We start from the raw sequence: 16,284 nt of genomic DNA, 5'->3' as shown, positions 1-16,284 counted from the left end.
TGCATCACACACATACAAGGCTTTACAAGTTAAAATCTATTGAAGCATTAACTTACTTAATGAGACCTCAAAATATGTCACCTATTAGAATTACTGAAAACATAAACAAATAAAGGTGATTAGATAATTAAAGAACTTAAAAGTGCTATTTCCTTTTAAAAAAGATTTTATTTGTGTGTGAGAGAGAGAATGGGGGGGTAGCAGAGGGAGAGGGAGAAGCAGACTCCTCACTGAGCAGGGAGCGCAATGGGGGGCTCTATCCCAGGACCCTGGGATCATGACCTGAGCTGAAGGTAGATGCTTAACAGACTGAGCCATCCAAATGCCTCTAAAAGTGGTATTTCAAAATATTAATATAAGAATTCATTTCATAAAAATACTAAGTAGATTTTTTAAAAATGCAGCTTTTTAAACTTGTTAGTTGAATATTTTAAAAATGTGAATAACAATTTAAGCAATAAAATAGGTACAACAGAAGAGAGAATTAGTATATAGAAAGAAAGCTAAGAAGGCATTCAGAACACGTCAAAACAACAAAAGCTAAATATTAAGTATTATAGAGAGATTAAGAGACATGGAGTAAAAGTTGATAATTAAAATGAAATTCCATAGGAAATGAAAGGTAAATGGATTGAGATATTTCTAGATTAAACTAATAATATAAGCAATGATTTGCATGAGTCAAAAATTTGCAATTATGGTAGATGAGCATAAACGTATACCCAAATCACAGAACCATACTATGGTTGGTAGCCTAATGGTCCTCTCAAAAAGTCTATGTCTTAATCCCTAGAACCTGTGAATATATTACTTTATGTGGCAAAGGTACTTTGCAAATGTGATTAAGATGGAATATCTTGAGATGGAGACATTATACTAGATTATCCAGGGTGCTCAATTTACTTACGTAAATCCTGAAAATCTGAACACGTTTTCAGCTATAATCGGAAAGATGTGTCATGAGGGCTCTGTTTGTTGTTCCTGCTTTGAAGATGGAGGAGGTCCACAAGCCAAAGAACACAGGCAGCCTCTAGAAGCTGAAAAAGGCAAGGAAAAAAGACTCTTTCCTTACGGCTTCCAGAATGGAAACAGACTTTTTCTGATTGTTTTTGGCCCTCATGGCACCCCTCTTGAACTTCAAATCTATAGAACTGTAAGACAATAAATTTGCGTTGTTTTAAGCCACTAAGTTTGTGGTAGTATGTTATACAGCAGCAAAAGAAAATTACTACATATATAAAAAGGTATCTCTTAAAATATTAAAAGAAAAAAAAAAGACAGCTTTCAAAAAAAAAAAAACATTAGACTGACATTTTACTCCTCAAAACCATCAAAGAGATTAAGTATGTGAAATGACATATTCAAAGATCTGAAAAAGAACAACAACAAAAAAACACTTATCAACCTAGAATTGCATATCCTGTGAGAGTATCACTCAAGAATGAGAGCGAAGCAGAGATATTTTCAGCTAAACCAAATTCAAGTGAATATACCACCAAACCAAAACAAAAAACAAACAAAAAAAGCTTGTGGTTCTCAAAGTATGGTCCTTGGACCAACAGCATGGACATTGCCTGTGAGATTTGCAGGGGTAAAAAATATAATATGATTCAGTAATACAAAATAATTAGGAAATTAAGAGACAAAACAAGGAAACAGAAAAAAGAGGCAAACAAAAAACGGATTCTTTTTTTAAGAATTTCTTTGTTCATTTGAGAGAGAGAGAGAGAGAATGAGGGGAGAGTAAGAATCTCAAACAGATTCCATGCTGAACAAGGCAACTAATGTGGAGCTTGATCTCAGGACCCAGAGATCATGACCTGAGCTGAAATCAAGAGTTGGACAGGACATTCAACCAATGGAGCCACTCAGGTGCTCCAAAACCAGATTCTAAGATGCAGAGAACAAACTGGTGACTGCCATATGAGATGTGGGGGAAGTGGGGATTGAGAAAATAGATAAAGGGAGTTGAGAGAACACTTACCGTGATGAGCTTTGAGAAATGTATGGAATTGCTGCATGATTATACTGTCCACCTGAAACCAATATAATACTGCATATTAATTAATAGTTCAGGAAAAAATAGATGTAGAAAATTTTTTGATAAAAGTGGAATTATCCATTCATAATAGTAGCTCTTAGCAAACTAGAAATAAAAAATGGATTATAGCTACTTAAAAGTAATCCACACCTACAGAAAATTTGTATACAATAGTAAAACTTTGCTCCCTCCTTAAGATGAAGAATCAAATAATGTGCCAACTATCATCTTCCATATTGAACTAGAGGAGTTACACAGCATAAGGAGATAGTATAGATATAAAAATAGAAGAACTGAAAATGAAAACAAAAATAGTATATATTGGTAGATGATATAATTATATGCACAATCATAGCACAGAGCAAATTGCTTCTTAGTTCAGTGCATTTATCAAAATTTTCTGTTTGTAACAAATGCTTATACTGTACCCTAAATATCCCCTTGCTAATACAACTATTTGACACTATATATATTCTAGCTACCTTATTGATTATAATGGACTTCTTTCCCATGACGATTAAATGACAAGATATGACAAAATCTCAGAGAACAAAATTAACTTACTCTCAGATCTGGTTAGGCAACAACATTGTGAATATAAAATGATCATCTGACAGTCAATCTTCATTGAATAAGCAAAGCAAACCTAGATTCTGTGAGTGGTGAGTATAAATATGTGGTAACAATAACACGTGGAGTGCTAAGGATTACTTTTTAAGTGTGCTCATGTGTGTATGAAGTGAGAGTTACATAATCCAAATAAAGGAACTAAAATTATTTTATCATAAAATTTTCTCTTCCAGATTGAAAAATATATTCTATTTTTCTTCTCATGAAAATTCTACTTTTAGTTTAATGAAGGATATTGAGATATTATTGTGATTCCTAAAAGCATAACAAACATTTGATATGGGGTATGTATCACATGGACGTATAGATACACTTGAGTATACAAAATTATATTTTTAGATATACATTGCCTACAATAAACCCATAAACATACAAGACCATTATATGCTATGGTAATAAAAGCTTCAGGATGGGGTATTGATAAACTATCAAGAAAAGCAAAGGTTCATGTCTCAAACACCATTGTGCAAATAAAAATTACAAATATCCTTTTCTATGTGTAATTTAATCTAATCCACAATGCAGAAACAAAATAAATTATTTTTTCTCACTGCAAAAAATTTGAAATTAGTAATATATATCTTCATTATTTTATGAAGACATCAGATTTAGCTCAATTGTATAGATGGCTAATTTTTACAGTGTGATTGAGTTTACTTTATTAGCCTGATTAATTTGAGAAATGTCAAGTTAATCTCTCAGTGGTATAATATTAAAAATCAAATTCATCAGTTAATTAATTAATTAATTAATTAGTTTTAAAGATTTTATTTACTTATTCATTAGAGACACAGAAAGAGAGAGGCAGAGACACAGGCAGAAGGAGAGGTAGGCTCCATACAGGAAGCCCAATGTAGGACTGGATCCCGGCACTCCGGGATCACACACTGAGCCAAAGGCAGATGCTCAACCTCTGAGCTACCCAGGTGTCCAGTTAATTTAATTATTTAAAACACTTGTTATGGAAAAAGCATTAGCTCTACAAGAATATCAAGACAAAATTCACTCTTAACCAAGTATGCCTAATGCCATTTATTCAATGCCATTCATCTTTCAGATGAAATTAAAGTGGTGGACAATAAACTTTGTGGATAAACATGTAATATGTAGTATAGGTAACATATATAAAAATATATGTTAAAATTATTTTTATTTTTGTATAAACATATGTAAAATATTTCTTATTAAAAAAGATTTATTAATTTGAGGGAGTGAATGAGAGAGAGAAAGCAGAGGCAGAGGGAGAAGCAGGCTCCACCCTGAGCAAGGCCCCTGACATGGGGCTCCATCTGAAGACTCTGAGATCATGCCCTGAGCTGAAGGCAGACGCTTAACTGACAGAGCCACCAAGGTAACCCTATTTCAAACACTATATAAAATATTTCTAAGTAATAGCGACTCAAATTTGGTATTTTTCATAAGAAACAAATCTATTTTTATAGAATACCCAATAATGTACAAGATCTTTTATTGAAGCACAAATTATTGATAAGGGATGACACATTTCATCTAATGGGTTGTTTACCTGTGGTAGTAGAACATTTTCATTAAAAATACTTATTTAAAAAAATAAATAAATAAAATAAAAATACTTATTTTAAAAAAAATGTTTTCCCTGGTACCTAAAGGTGAAAGTATAATAAAGGCGCCTTCTGACAACCATTTTTGAATTCATCTGCTGAGTGAACTAATTACCTACTCACAGACATCTCAATTAATTAAATCCAACAGAGGAATTTTAGAACATATCTCTTTTGAAAGATAAAGTGCTTCTTGGGTTTATTGAATTTCATTTCAAAAATGAAGAAAGTTAGAATCCAAGAATGCTGTTAAAATGGTTATAAATGGTCAGTGAGGTAGATGGAATCAGACTGCAATATTATTTGTATTCTGACCAGAGTAGATGTATCTTTGTGTCTTTGTATGGAAAACTTGTGGGACAAAGAAGCTCAGGCTACAAAATCTTTAAATTGTATTTACATAAGAAATAGTCATCCCAACATAATTGTTCACATTTAAAAGTCATTGTAAATGCACTTTTATCAGGATGCCTGAATGGCTCAGTGGTTAAGTGTCTGCCTTTGGCTCAGGGCATGATCTCAAGGTCCTGGGATTGAGTCCCACATTGGGCTTCCCACCAGGACCCTTCTCTCTCTGCCTGTGTCTCCTCCTCTCTCTCTATGTCTCTCATGAATAAATAAATAAAATCTTTAAAAATAAATAAGTAAATAAATGCACTTTTATCTTATGCAAATGAACAGAAGTCAGTATTAAAGCAATTGGTATAGGGTGCTGTTGCTGGAGGTATGATTACCTTCCTGCAAGACGGTTTTCCAGAGCCACTTCCCTTAGCTCTGATAATAGATTCAAACAGCAAATTGACTAACCAATTTCAGAGAGAATATCCAGGAAAATATACCTTAACACAGAAGACCAAGAACATGTTACTGTATTCCAAAATAGGTAAAAATTACTGGGCTTATCATAGGTTTCTTCTTTCCTTTTACTTAGCAGATAAAGGCAGGGTGTTAACCAAGTGTACTTGAAGAAAGAATTTTCTGGAAGGAATAAAATTGTGCTTAGGGACTGTTGATATCCTTTATAGAAGGTCCTCAGGAAAAGGACTGTCATTGGCAAGGGACCCCTGCATCTCATTTATATACCCCTTGTCTGCATTGGCAGGTACTCAGCAAGCAAAGAGGTTCTTGCAGGAGAAGAGTTGATGGATAAAAAGAAAATTGAACTGAATATAAAGAATATGGAAAAAAATGAATATAAAGAATATGGTACCTTAATAGATAAACCATTTTCATATTCAGTCAAAATAGTGGAAGCATGTTTTATACTTGCTTTTCAGATTGAGACTGTGAAGTGCCATTATAGAGTCTGAGAGGGAAACAATCAGTTACTGAAATGAAAGCCCTAAAATTTGCAGCTCAATGGCTGTCACTTTATAATTAAGTACTTGTTTTTCATTAGAAGTTAACAAAGCATTTTACTAGTGAGGAACTGATGAAGATACATAAAACAGCCTCATAGTATTCTTATAATTAGCTTATGAAGAACTGCTAACATATATTAAATGCCATGATAATATTGACATTTCTATCATGTTTTTTTCCATTTCTGCTGTTATATTTTAGCACCACAAGTTGGAGTGAACACTTTTTATTGGAAATCATTTTGCAATGAGGACTTGGCCCCTATGACAATTCATTACTGACATTCCAAAGATACATGGGGCATTTTTGTCTGTCAAAAAGTAGCTAGTTTAATATATATTTGTGAGAAATGCAAATAGCAGATTAATAGGGTGTAGAACAGGACTTTATTTGTCTTTATTTGACTTTATAGTTGCAGACAGGACTTTATTTGATTCTTACAGTTATGGTTTCAAACAGGGCTTTGTTTTAACACTTTAGTGTTTTCTTGGCCATCAGTGAGCTCACTTATCAGCTGCCCCACTCCTTCCCAAACAAAAGGCTTCTGTGATTTGGGATGAAGATTGCATTGAATCTATATACAGATTTGTGGCAAAATAGAATATTATGTTAATTGTTCCAATCCATGAGTATAATATATCCCTACATAAATCTACATCTTTTAAAAATTTCTCTCAATATTTTATTTTTCTATTTTTATATCTACATTTATCCGAATTAAATTTTAGAGTCTCTATAATTAACGTGAACTCCACTCAGGGTTTTGTTCCTACAGTTAACAAAAGTTTCATTGAAATATAATTCTCTTTCATCATGTTACTTTAGTGAAAATCAAGTATATCCACTTATGTAGTCTCTGTTTACTTTCAATTTTATGTAGACTATTAATAGAGTATGATGTTCCTATCTACATCAGGACTCTTATATTGCAATGGCAAAGAATAACAGACATGTCAGAGGCACAAAGTATCTATATTCTGACAGTGTTGTTTGGGATTGAAGCATCTGTTAGCAATGGCTTCTTTATTATTTATTCTTTTTTTGTGTGTCTACTTAAAAGTTGAGCATGATCTGTTTCAATCAGTTGTACTTGAAGGCCTTTCTTTTCATTCCTTGTGATTTTCTCTTGTGAGGTACTCAGAGCTGTAGCAGACTCCTCTCTAGATCTACTATAAAGTCCTTGGTGTGTTGCACATCCTCAAAGAGCATTCATAAATAAAAACCCTAAGATTTCAGTATATCTAGAGTACATTAACAGCCCTCATAAATTCCTGATACATTTAGAAATGTATCTGAAGGCTTAAAAAAATCAGAAAGCCCAATTAATAATAGCTTAGGTGATTAGGTATTTCTTTCCCCATGTATACCAACCAAGATCTCAAGGGGTAGCAGCCAGGACTTGTGCAATTTTTCAGCAATACCATACCCTTCTTTCTTTCCTCTTCCTTATACTTAGCAGATTGGCCTAACCTTTTATGGTTAAAAAAATTCAGATTTCACTTTCAGTTTTAAAGCAGGAAAAAAGTAAAACTAAGTATCACCTATTCCGGATTCACTATTTAATAAGAACGCACAAGTTTTCATAAACACCTTGCCTCCAAACCAGGAAACTTGTTTAAATTTTGTTTGTAGCTACTACATGGAAACCGAAAAGATATATTTATGCTTTCCCAATTCTATTGTGTGGGCAGATAAGGAAAGATTTTGGGGGTGACTCAGTGGCTCACTGGTTGAGCATCGGCCTTTGGCTTCTGTTGTGATCCTGGGGTCTTGGAATCAAGTCCCGCATCAGGCTCCCTGGAGGGAACGTGCTCTCTCTCTGCCTATGTCTCTGCCTCTTTCTCTGTGTCTCTCATGAATAAATAAAATAAAAGAAGAAAGAGAGAAAGAAAGAAAGAAAGAAAGAAAGAAAGAAAGAAAGAAAGAAAGAAAGAAAGAAAGAAAGAAAGAAAGAAAGAAAGAAAGAAAGAAAGAAAGAAAGAAAGAAAGAAAGAAAGAAAGAAAGAAAGAAAGAAAGAAAGAAAGAAAGAAAGAAAGAAAGAAAGAAAGAAAGAAAGAAAGAAAGAAAGAAGGAAGGAAGGAAGGAAGGAAGGAAGGAAGGAAGGAAGGAAGGAAGGAAAGAAGGAAGGAAGGAAGGAAGGAAGGAAGGAAGGAAGGAAGGAAGGAAGGAAGGAAGGAAAGAAAGAAAGAAAGAAAGAAAGAAAGAAAGAAAGAAAGAAAGAAAGAAAGAAAGAAAGAAAAAGAAAAAGTTTTTGGTATTGGCACATGGTTCACAAAATTGTACTATCAGCTTAAAATCTTATGATCATAGATAATTCTAACAGTAGCTGACTCTTTTTAGCAGTATTTCATCTGTGTAATAGTGATTGATATCACATTCCTACAAATTATCATAGCCTTTTTGCTCTGTCTTTTTCGTCCTGTAGAGGTTTGTGACCAGTTAACTGACATTTGGTGGAGGATACCTTTAGTCTTTGTATGTATTTTCTTCCAACACGTATGAGAACCCAGAATCATCTCATTTTTCCTCCCATCAGAATTAATACTTGGGCATCCCAGGTGGCTTGGAGGGTTAGCGCTGCCTTCAGCCCAGGGCGTGATCCTGGACACCCGGGATCGAGTCCCACACCGGACTCCCTGCATGGAGCCTGCTTCTCCCTCTGCCTGGGTCTCTGCATCTCTCTCTCTCTGTGTCTCTGATGAATAAATAGATAAAATCTTTAAAATAAAAAAAGAATTTATACTTGATTGGGAGACTTGGCAATAAATATAGTTTAAAACGTGTTTTCTTAATCTTCTATAGGGTATCTTAGAACAGTAAATGATTACATATTTCTCACAATATGCCAAGTACTCTCTGATAGCTTGATAAATATTCACTCATTTAATCCTTACATAAACCATTTGACCTTATTTTACAGTAATAAAACTGTGGCCCGCTAGAGCTTGAGTGACTTCCTGGAGGTCATTTATGCAGCTCCTGGCAGAATAAGAGTTCAAAGCCAGGCCACCTGTCTCCAGAGTTGCTTACTTGACTATTTTGGCAGTGGTTCTAATCTCTTCACATGAAGTTGCAGGGGATTCTCCAGCATCCCACATTCTCTCAATTGGTCTAGGCAAATAAAATTATTAAAAGGAAACGACATCGTCCATGAATGTTGTGAAATTGTGAAGAAACATTTAAAGGTCACTGCATGAAAACCAAGTCTTTCCTTTTATCATGGTATTGAAATTAATATGATACAAAACTCAACAATCTATTTACGGCATGTTGATTAAACAAATGTTTTTAAACTCCATTGGAGCAGTTTTGAGAGTGAAAGGGTATGGTATTAAGCCAGGACAATAGGCATAAAACAGAATTATTTCCTGCTAAACTTGGACTTTTCATCATATATTTAGGTCCTCAATACATTCAGTCGAATTATTTTATTTCTTTACAATAAACTGAAAATTCTGATTTAAATGATTCATCCAGGTTTTCCTAAAGCCTGAACTCATATTTAGAAATACACCTTTTCATTTCATGGGGGTAAATAACTGTCACTTGTACAACTAGTATCCATAAATGTGAGCTTGTTTCTGATTGTCTTGTCATATTCCCTACTGCTATAATTGTATTCATTATTCAATCTTTGGGACAAGAATAAAAGCAAACCCATGGAATAGCACATTATGAAATAAGATAATGATCCTCAGCTTTGAAAACTATGGTTTTGAGATGTCTTTAATGTTTGTTTTCTGAAAATGCCTCAGCCTTATGAGGGTGTCAGGGTGATGTGTATATTATGTGTATATTATGTGTATATTATGAGGGTGTCAGGGTGATGGGACTATTAGCACAGCACTGTGGTAGTGAGTCATATTTCTTAGAGGAGTGAATATCTGAACAGTAATTGGGCAAAACAAAGTGAATTAATTAAATAGATGTGCTTATGTTTCTCTTAGCAGTATGATCCCCAAACGCATTCAGTCTTTTGCACTCACCCTTCCATTTCTGGAGGAAGAAAGATGTAATACATGAAGCTCAGCTCTGATCACATCATTACGCTGTCTCAAAGGTTCAGTTCCAACTCCATGAATAAAATCTAACTTTTTAGCCATACATTCAAACCCTGCAGAACCCAGTCCTCTTTAGCCCTTTTTCATACTCTGTAGCACATATATTTTCCTCCACATTTTAAAATTTATGAACCAGGAACGAATCTCACAGTCATCCATTGAGCAAGAGTTTCTCTTTACAGTTAAGATCGTTCCTGTTGTCACATTTCCAAGTTCACTGATTTTTCTTCTACTTTGTCTCATCAGTTTTTAAGATTATCCAATGCTATTTTTATTCAATAATTATTGATTTTTAACTCATGAAATTCCATTTGATTCTTTTTCATATCTGCCTTCTCTCCTCATTATATTCATATTTTTTCTTTAAATCTGGTCCATATCTAGAATAGTGATTTAATTTTTTTCTAATTATAATATCATTTCTGGGTTTGTTTCTATTAAATGATTTTCTTTCTCATTATAGGTCACATTTTTCTGATTCGTCACATTTATTGTAATTTTTATTTATTATTAGGCCTTTAGATTGTCATATTTTGGAATGTTTAGACAGTTGTTGTTGTTGTTGTTTTTAAGATTTTACTTATTTGAGAGAGAGCACAAGCAGGAGAAGTGGCAGAGGGAGAAGGAGAAGCAGTCTCCCCACTGTGCAGGAAGCTCCATGAGAAACTCAATTCCAGAACCCTGAGATCATGACCTGGGCTGAAGACAGACATTTAACTGACTGAGCCACCCAGGCATCCCTAGACTGTTGCCTTTTTAAATAAACTTATAATAATAATAATAATTAGTAGTAGTAGTAGTAGTAGTGGTATTTGGTATGCATTTGGATTAGCTGCAGAACAAGATGATACTTTTCGGACCTCGTTTTTATGCTTTATTTGGCAAATCTATTTTAATCCTTAATGTGAAAGCAGGGTACTTGTGGAGTTTTTGCTGGAAGAGGTATTCAATAATGTCCTTCCACTCATACCAGTTACCAATTGAATATTTCCAGACTCTCCATGAGCACTGAGTTTATTGATTTCATAGCACCTTAGTTGTGGCTATTGCCTATCCTCATGGAGTTCCCCTTTGCATGTGCAACTCAGCAGTCTGCAAAAACTCAAGGAGCCCTGTATCTTACCTCCATATTTCCATTCTCTTTGGTCCCATGTCCCACAACTCCCAGTCATTTCAGTTGGAATCTTCTTTCTTTCTCTTCAAATCAGAGAGACTGCTATGATCTTTTAGGGTATTCCTTCCTTGTTCTTCATTCTGGAAAGTGGTGCCAGGTTGATAAACAAGGGTGATCATGGAGATTTACCTACCTGTTTCCTTTCTTTTATTGGTCACTCTGCAGCACTGTTTGAAAATAACTGTTTTATCTATTTTTTCCAGGTTTCTGCTATAAGGTGTGAGGACAAGTTACTCACTCTATCATGGACAAAAGTAGGAGTCCTCAATATGATTATAATGGAGAGAGGTTTCTAGTTTCAAGATAATTCCCCATAAAGATTATATCATCATTATTTCCTTATCTTCTTGCATCCAGTGCTGTTGATGTCAGTTTCTTTGTAAGTAACCCTTTTTTTTATTTTACAGTATATTTCATAATATTTTAAATTATTATTTTCAGTATCCTAACATTACCCTATAGTCTTAGAAGTTTTTAAAATTATTGTTACTACTTTTGTTTTAATTATTTGCCTCTGTTCTGATATTTTTTCATTCCCTCTCCTACCCTTCACTTTTTTTCTTAGTCTTTCTATTTTGCAACTTCTGATGAAATTTTGTCCTTTGGAAGGTGTCACTGGGAGACCAAATGGAGGAGATAAGGAATAAGCCTCCTATTCACTGTTTCAGGTATTGTCTCAGATAAAGACATCTCTTTGACTCCAGTTGTTTTGTTTTTTAACGATTTTATTTATTTATTTGAGAGAGTAAGAGAGTGAGTGAATAAGTACAAACGGGGGAAGGGGCAGAGGAAGAAGGAGAAGTAGACTCCAGAGAGTCTGACTCCCCTTGATACCAGGACCCTGGGATCATGACTGGAGTCCCAGGCAGACTTTTAACCAACTGAGCCACCCAGGGGGTCCTTGACTCTAGCTCTTGAAGGAAAGTCTACACTTCTGTGTTCTTTGTTCCTGTTCATTACTGTATTTTTTCACTCTGTTATCTTGAAGCCAGCTGTGACACTAATGCTTTTCAACCATGTCAATCAAAGATACATTTTTGTTTGTCTTGTCACATCGTCTGATATGACACAGAGCATTTAATTAGAGTATCAGAATAATTTTATATTAATATAACAAAGTAATTGATGAGTTTTAAAAGTATTTTTAAAAACATTTCTTGCGTATATTTTCAGCTGGATAAAGATAGATACTATTTACAAGACAGATTGGACAAATTTGCCAGCTCTTAGAGGAGGGCTGATTCCTCCATAACATTTTAAATTCAGTGTATAAATAATTCTTTAGTCTATCAGTTCACTATTTTTTTCTGATATGACTCATCCCTTTCACTTACTACCAATAATTCCTTCCAATTTTACTAAAAAAAATCAATGAAGCATTTAAAATGAAAACTCAATTTTCTACATTATTTAAGATTATTTTTTTAATATAGAAAGATTTTCCTTACAATTATGAGAAAAATTGAACTAAAACTTATGTAGAAAATTAACCAAGTGAACCAAATGAATCAAATTAATTTTTGGAACTTATCAAAATCTTATTTATATAGCTGTCCAAGGTCATTTTTAAAAAGTATTTTATTTATTGATTCATGAGACACACACAGAGAGAGAGAGAGAGAGAGAGAGAGAGAGAGGCAGAGACATAGGCAGAGAGAAGCAGGCTCCATGCAGGGAGCCTGAGGTGGGTTCGATCCTGGGTCTCCAGGATCAGGACCTGGGCTGAAGGCAGCACTAAACCGCTGAGCCACCCAGGCTGCCCTGAGTTTGGAGTTCTACAACTAAATAAACACACAGGAGTGTAAATTTCTGATTAGGATCAACCAATGTTAGGGCTATCTGTAGTTTTAAATTTGTGTTCATATGATTTGAACACATCTTCAGATTTATTACTTAGCACATTATAAATGTTGATGTGAGTGATTTCATTGTTCTGTTGTTTATTGCTGGTATATAGAAACAATGTTGACTTTTTTTTTTTTTAAGATTTTATTTGTCTATTCATGAGAGACACACACAGAGAGAGAGAGAGAGAGAGAGAGACAGAGACAGAGACACAGGCATGGGGAGAAGCAGGCTCCACGCAGGGAGCCTGATGCAGGACTCAATCTCAAGTCTCCAGGATCACACCCTGAGCCAAAGACAGACGCTCAATCGCTCAGCCACCCAGGTGTCTCATAATATTAATATTGACATTTTTAACAAGGATCTGTCTGCTTTCTCTTATTTTTCATGAGTTACTGTTACAGATTCCCCTGGATTTTACTAATGAATTTATGTACTATCAGGATTATTTTTTAATTCAATTCCTTTCATTTATAGTTTTGTTTGGTTTTAGCCTATTGCTTTATGTCAGCTCACCAGTATAATTTTCAATGTTGGACTCAACTGCATATGTAATAGTCTTATTAAAAATAGCAATGCTTCAATGATTCATCATTAAGTTTGCTGTTTTTGAAGTTTATTTGTAAATATTTTTTGAAGTTTAAGGAAAGGCATTAACAATCTTAGTTCTATATGTGTTAACATTAAATGTTATTCAACATATTCATGCATTGATTACTATAATCATAAAAGTTTTTCTCCTTTAATCCATTAAAACATTGGTAGATTTGGAAATCTTTTCAGGTTTATAATAAACCCTATTCTGTTGACTTGCTGTTGTATTCATATCTCTTGTGTTGACTTAACTCTCCTAGTTGGTTAATGAGGGCAAGAAGAGTACTCTATATAATAGGTTGCATAAATGTTTTGGCCTGAGGCTAACATTAAAATGAATTCATGAATTCTTGTAATCCATAGATAAATCTCTAAGCAATGCTAACTAATCATGTAAGAAATGTGATATCAAACAAAATGATATATTTAAAACTTCATGATTTACAACCTAATGTGGCTTGACCAGAATTCATGGGAAAAATAATACAGTGTGTTTTTCCCAAGATGTTCTCAAGTTTAAAAGGTATTGATACAACATAAAGCAGTCTGTTTTTCATTATCTTTGCATTATTTCACTTAACAGCTTGCTTTACATTGCTTTTCAAAAAAAAAAAAAAATATATATATATATATATATATATATATAAACTTACTTTTATATTTTACTTTCTTTTCCCATAATACTTGTTGATGGCATATTATTTTAATATCTGACTAGGCGGTTTCATATTTAATTTTGTATTTAGATGATATTGCATTTTGGTTTCGCTTATAAAATTATCCTGTTCTCATAAAACAAGCAGGTTATCTTGCCCTGTCTTTCTAAAAGAGTTTTTAGAACACTTGTCTTTTGATAATTTACCAAAAATTCCCTATAGTATTGAAAACATTTTATTTTTGGTAGAATAATTTTTCTAACAAATAATTTTCCTTAATGAATATTATATTTTTACATATTGCATTCCTGTGAGTTTTTAAAAATTAATTTATATTTCCCATTTTCCTTTAAAATATATTGGAAAAATTTGATAATATAATCAATATTTTTCAGATTTTCTTTTACCCTTTTGTTTATATATTTTTAGTTGTTTTCTTTCTCCTATTAGAAAATCTTTATTCTTTATTCTTCCAAATTAAAAAAATATATATATTCCACTGCTTTGTTTTTGTTTTCTCTTCCATGAATCCTTCCTTTTATGATTTTTCTTTTTTTTTTTTTATTATTTTTTTTTTTATGATAGTCACAGAGAGAGAGAGAGAGAGAGGCAGAGACACAGGCAGAGGGAGAAGCAGGCTCCATGCACCGGGAGCCTGATGTGGGATTCGATCCTGGGTCTCCAGGATCGCGCCCTGGGCCAAAGGCAGGCGCTAAACCGCTGCGCCACCCGGGGATCCCCCTTTTATGATTTTTATCTCCTGTCTCTCATCTGGAAGAAAGACTGCTCTAGCTAGATTATTCTCATTATAAGAAAATAATTTAGTGTTTGTTTTTATATATCTCTCATTTCTTTTTCTTTTGGTTTTTGATATGTTTCTTTAAAAATTCAAATTACTTTACTTTTTAGTATGGCATAGATACATCACACAAATTTCGTTACATACTTCTTTTATTAGCCTTCATTTTTATTCATGGAGACAATAGTAGTAGAGGTGAAGTTTTCTTGTTGACAATCGCATTTTGGGGGGCAGCATACATGTCTAAAGTAACACCCCAGATAGAGAGATTACCCTATTGTAAGCACTTTATAAACTGTAAATTCAAAGATTCCTAATTCCCTCTGCTGCAGTAAGAGAGTTGCAGTCCAAGCTTGGGGTTGCAGCAACATGACATGGCAGAAACTTAGCCTCTAGATCATTTCTACCTAATTAGTATTCATAGTTGGGAGAAAATCAGACACTTCGATGGTCACAGTAGTTGAATGAATTCCAGCAATGATCTGTCACCTGCCTAAACACCTGTCCATAACTGATTTTCATAAAACTCTGTAGAATGACAGTTTCCTCTCTGGGATGAGAAATCTCTTAACTACGATAAATATTTCATAATTCTACAAGTATTGCTTTTAACCTACTAGCTAATACAATGAGAATTATTTGATTTCCAAATATTTATAATTGTTCATGCATGCTATAAAGAAAGAAAAATAGGGTAAGTGGGTTTAGAAGTGTCAGTAGGCTTTCTTTCCTCTATATTTCCTGTTAAGTAAAAAGATGGACATACTAGTCTTAGTTTCCATTGGTTATTTTTAAATTTTGAAATATAGATATGGATATAAATATAGATATAGTTCACAGTTGTATTGTGGCTTGTTATCACAGTTTCAAATTAACTCCTCTGAGTCACTAGCATTTTAAAAAGGAGTAATTTTTTTTGGCTTAATATGAGACACTATTACTGAGATATATAAGTCAATTAACTTCCATTTGGTTAATGAAATACATAGGAAGTAAATATGGATAATCTTTCAAGGAGAAAATATTTCACAAGATAGTATGTGAAAGTTACTCAAGATGGTCTTGTTTAGACCATAGAGGGAGACTTCATAAATGCTAGCTTTACCAATTATCTCTAATAATTGGAGGAATTATTTCCTAATTTTAAAATTTAAGGACTTCTTTATCTCTGGAGAATTTATAGAGTCTAAGTACTGGCATCTGATTAAATTAATAGGTTTCTATTGATCTGATAAATTATATTTTTAATAAATTTAAAGTATTTAAATTTGAATTAAAAATATTAAGATGAGAAGATCTATGATTACTTAGTTTGATCAATAGTTATGTTCTGCAAAGGTTTTGTATCATATATAAATAAATATTACTGATAAAATATATTTTATTGTGGTAAAACAGAATATATTTCAGAAAGAATAATTACCTTTAATATTTGCAATAATAAAAATATTTGCAATAATATTTTATAATCTTGAACTTTTCTCCATATAGGTATATATACCTATACTGTTATAAAATAGATGACTATTATAGTAAATTAC

The 16,284-nt window shown here is 33.3% G+C and overlaps 1 long non-coding RNA gene across 4 annotated transcripts in view; it reads right to left on the bottom strand.

Moving 5' to 3' along the window:
* LOC144301781 (uncharacterized) overlaps positions 1-16,284 on the bottom strand; it is a 327,386-nt gene that overhangs the window by 105,046 nt on the left and 206,056 nt on the right. For all 4 annotated transcript variants that reach the window (XR_013368639.1, XR_013368638.1, XR_013368635.1 and 1 more), the window contains 2 exons: positions 1,985-2,036; positions 908-1,037 (listed from right to left, as the gene is read on the bottom strand). This is a non-coding gene — a long non-coding RNA (uncharacterized LOC144301781). The remainder of the gene's footprint in view (positions 1-907; positions 1,038-1,984; positions 2,037-16,284) is intronic.

This window comes from Canis aureus, chromosome 30, assembly GCF_053574225.1.
Source record: "Canis aureus isolate CA01 chromosome 30, VMU_Caureus_v.1.0, whole genome shotgun sequence".
Classification (NCBI taxonomy): Eukaryota; Metazoa; Chordata; class Mammalia; order Carnivora; family Canidae; genus Canis; species Canis aureus.
This window is presented reverse-complemented; position numbering and strand designations above follow the sequence as displayed.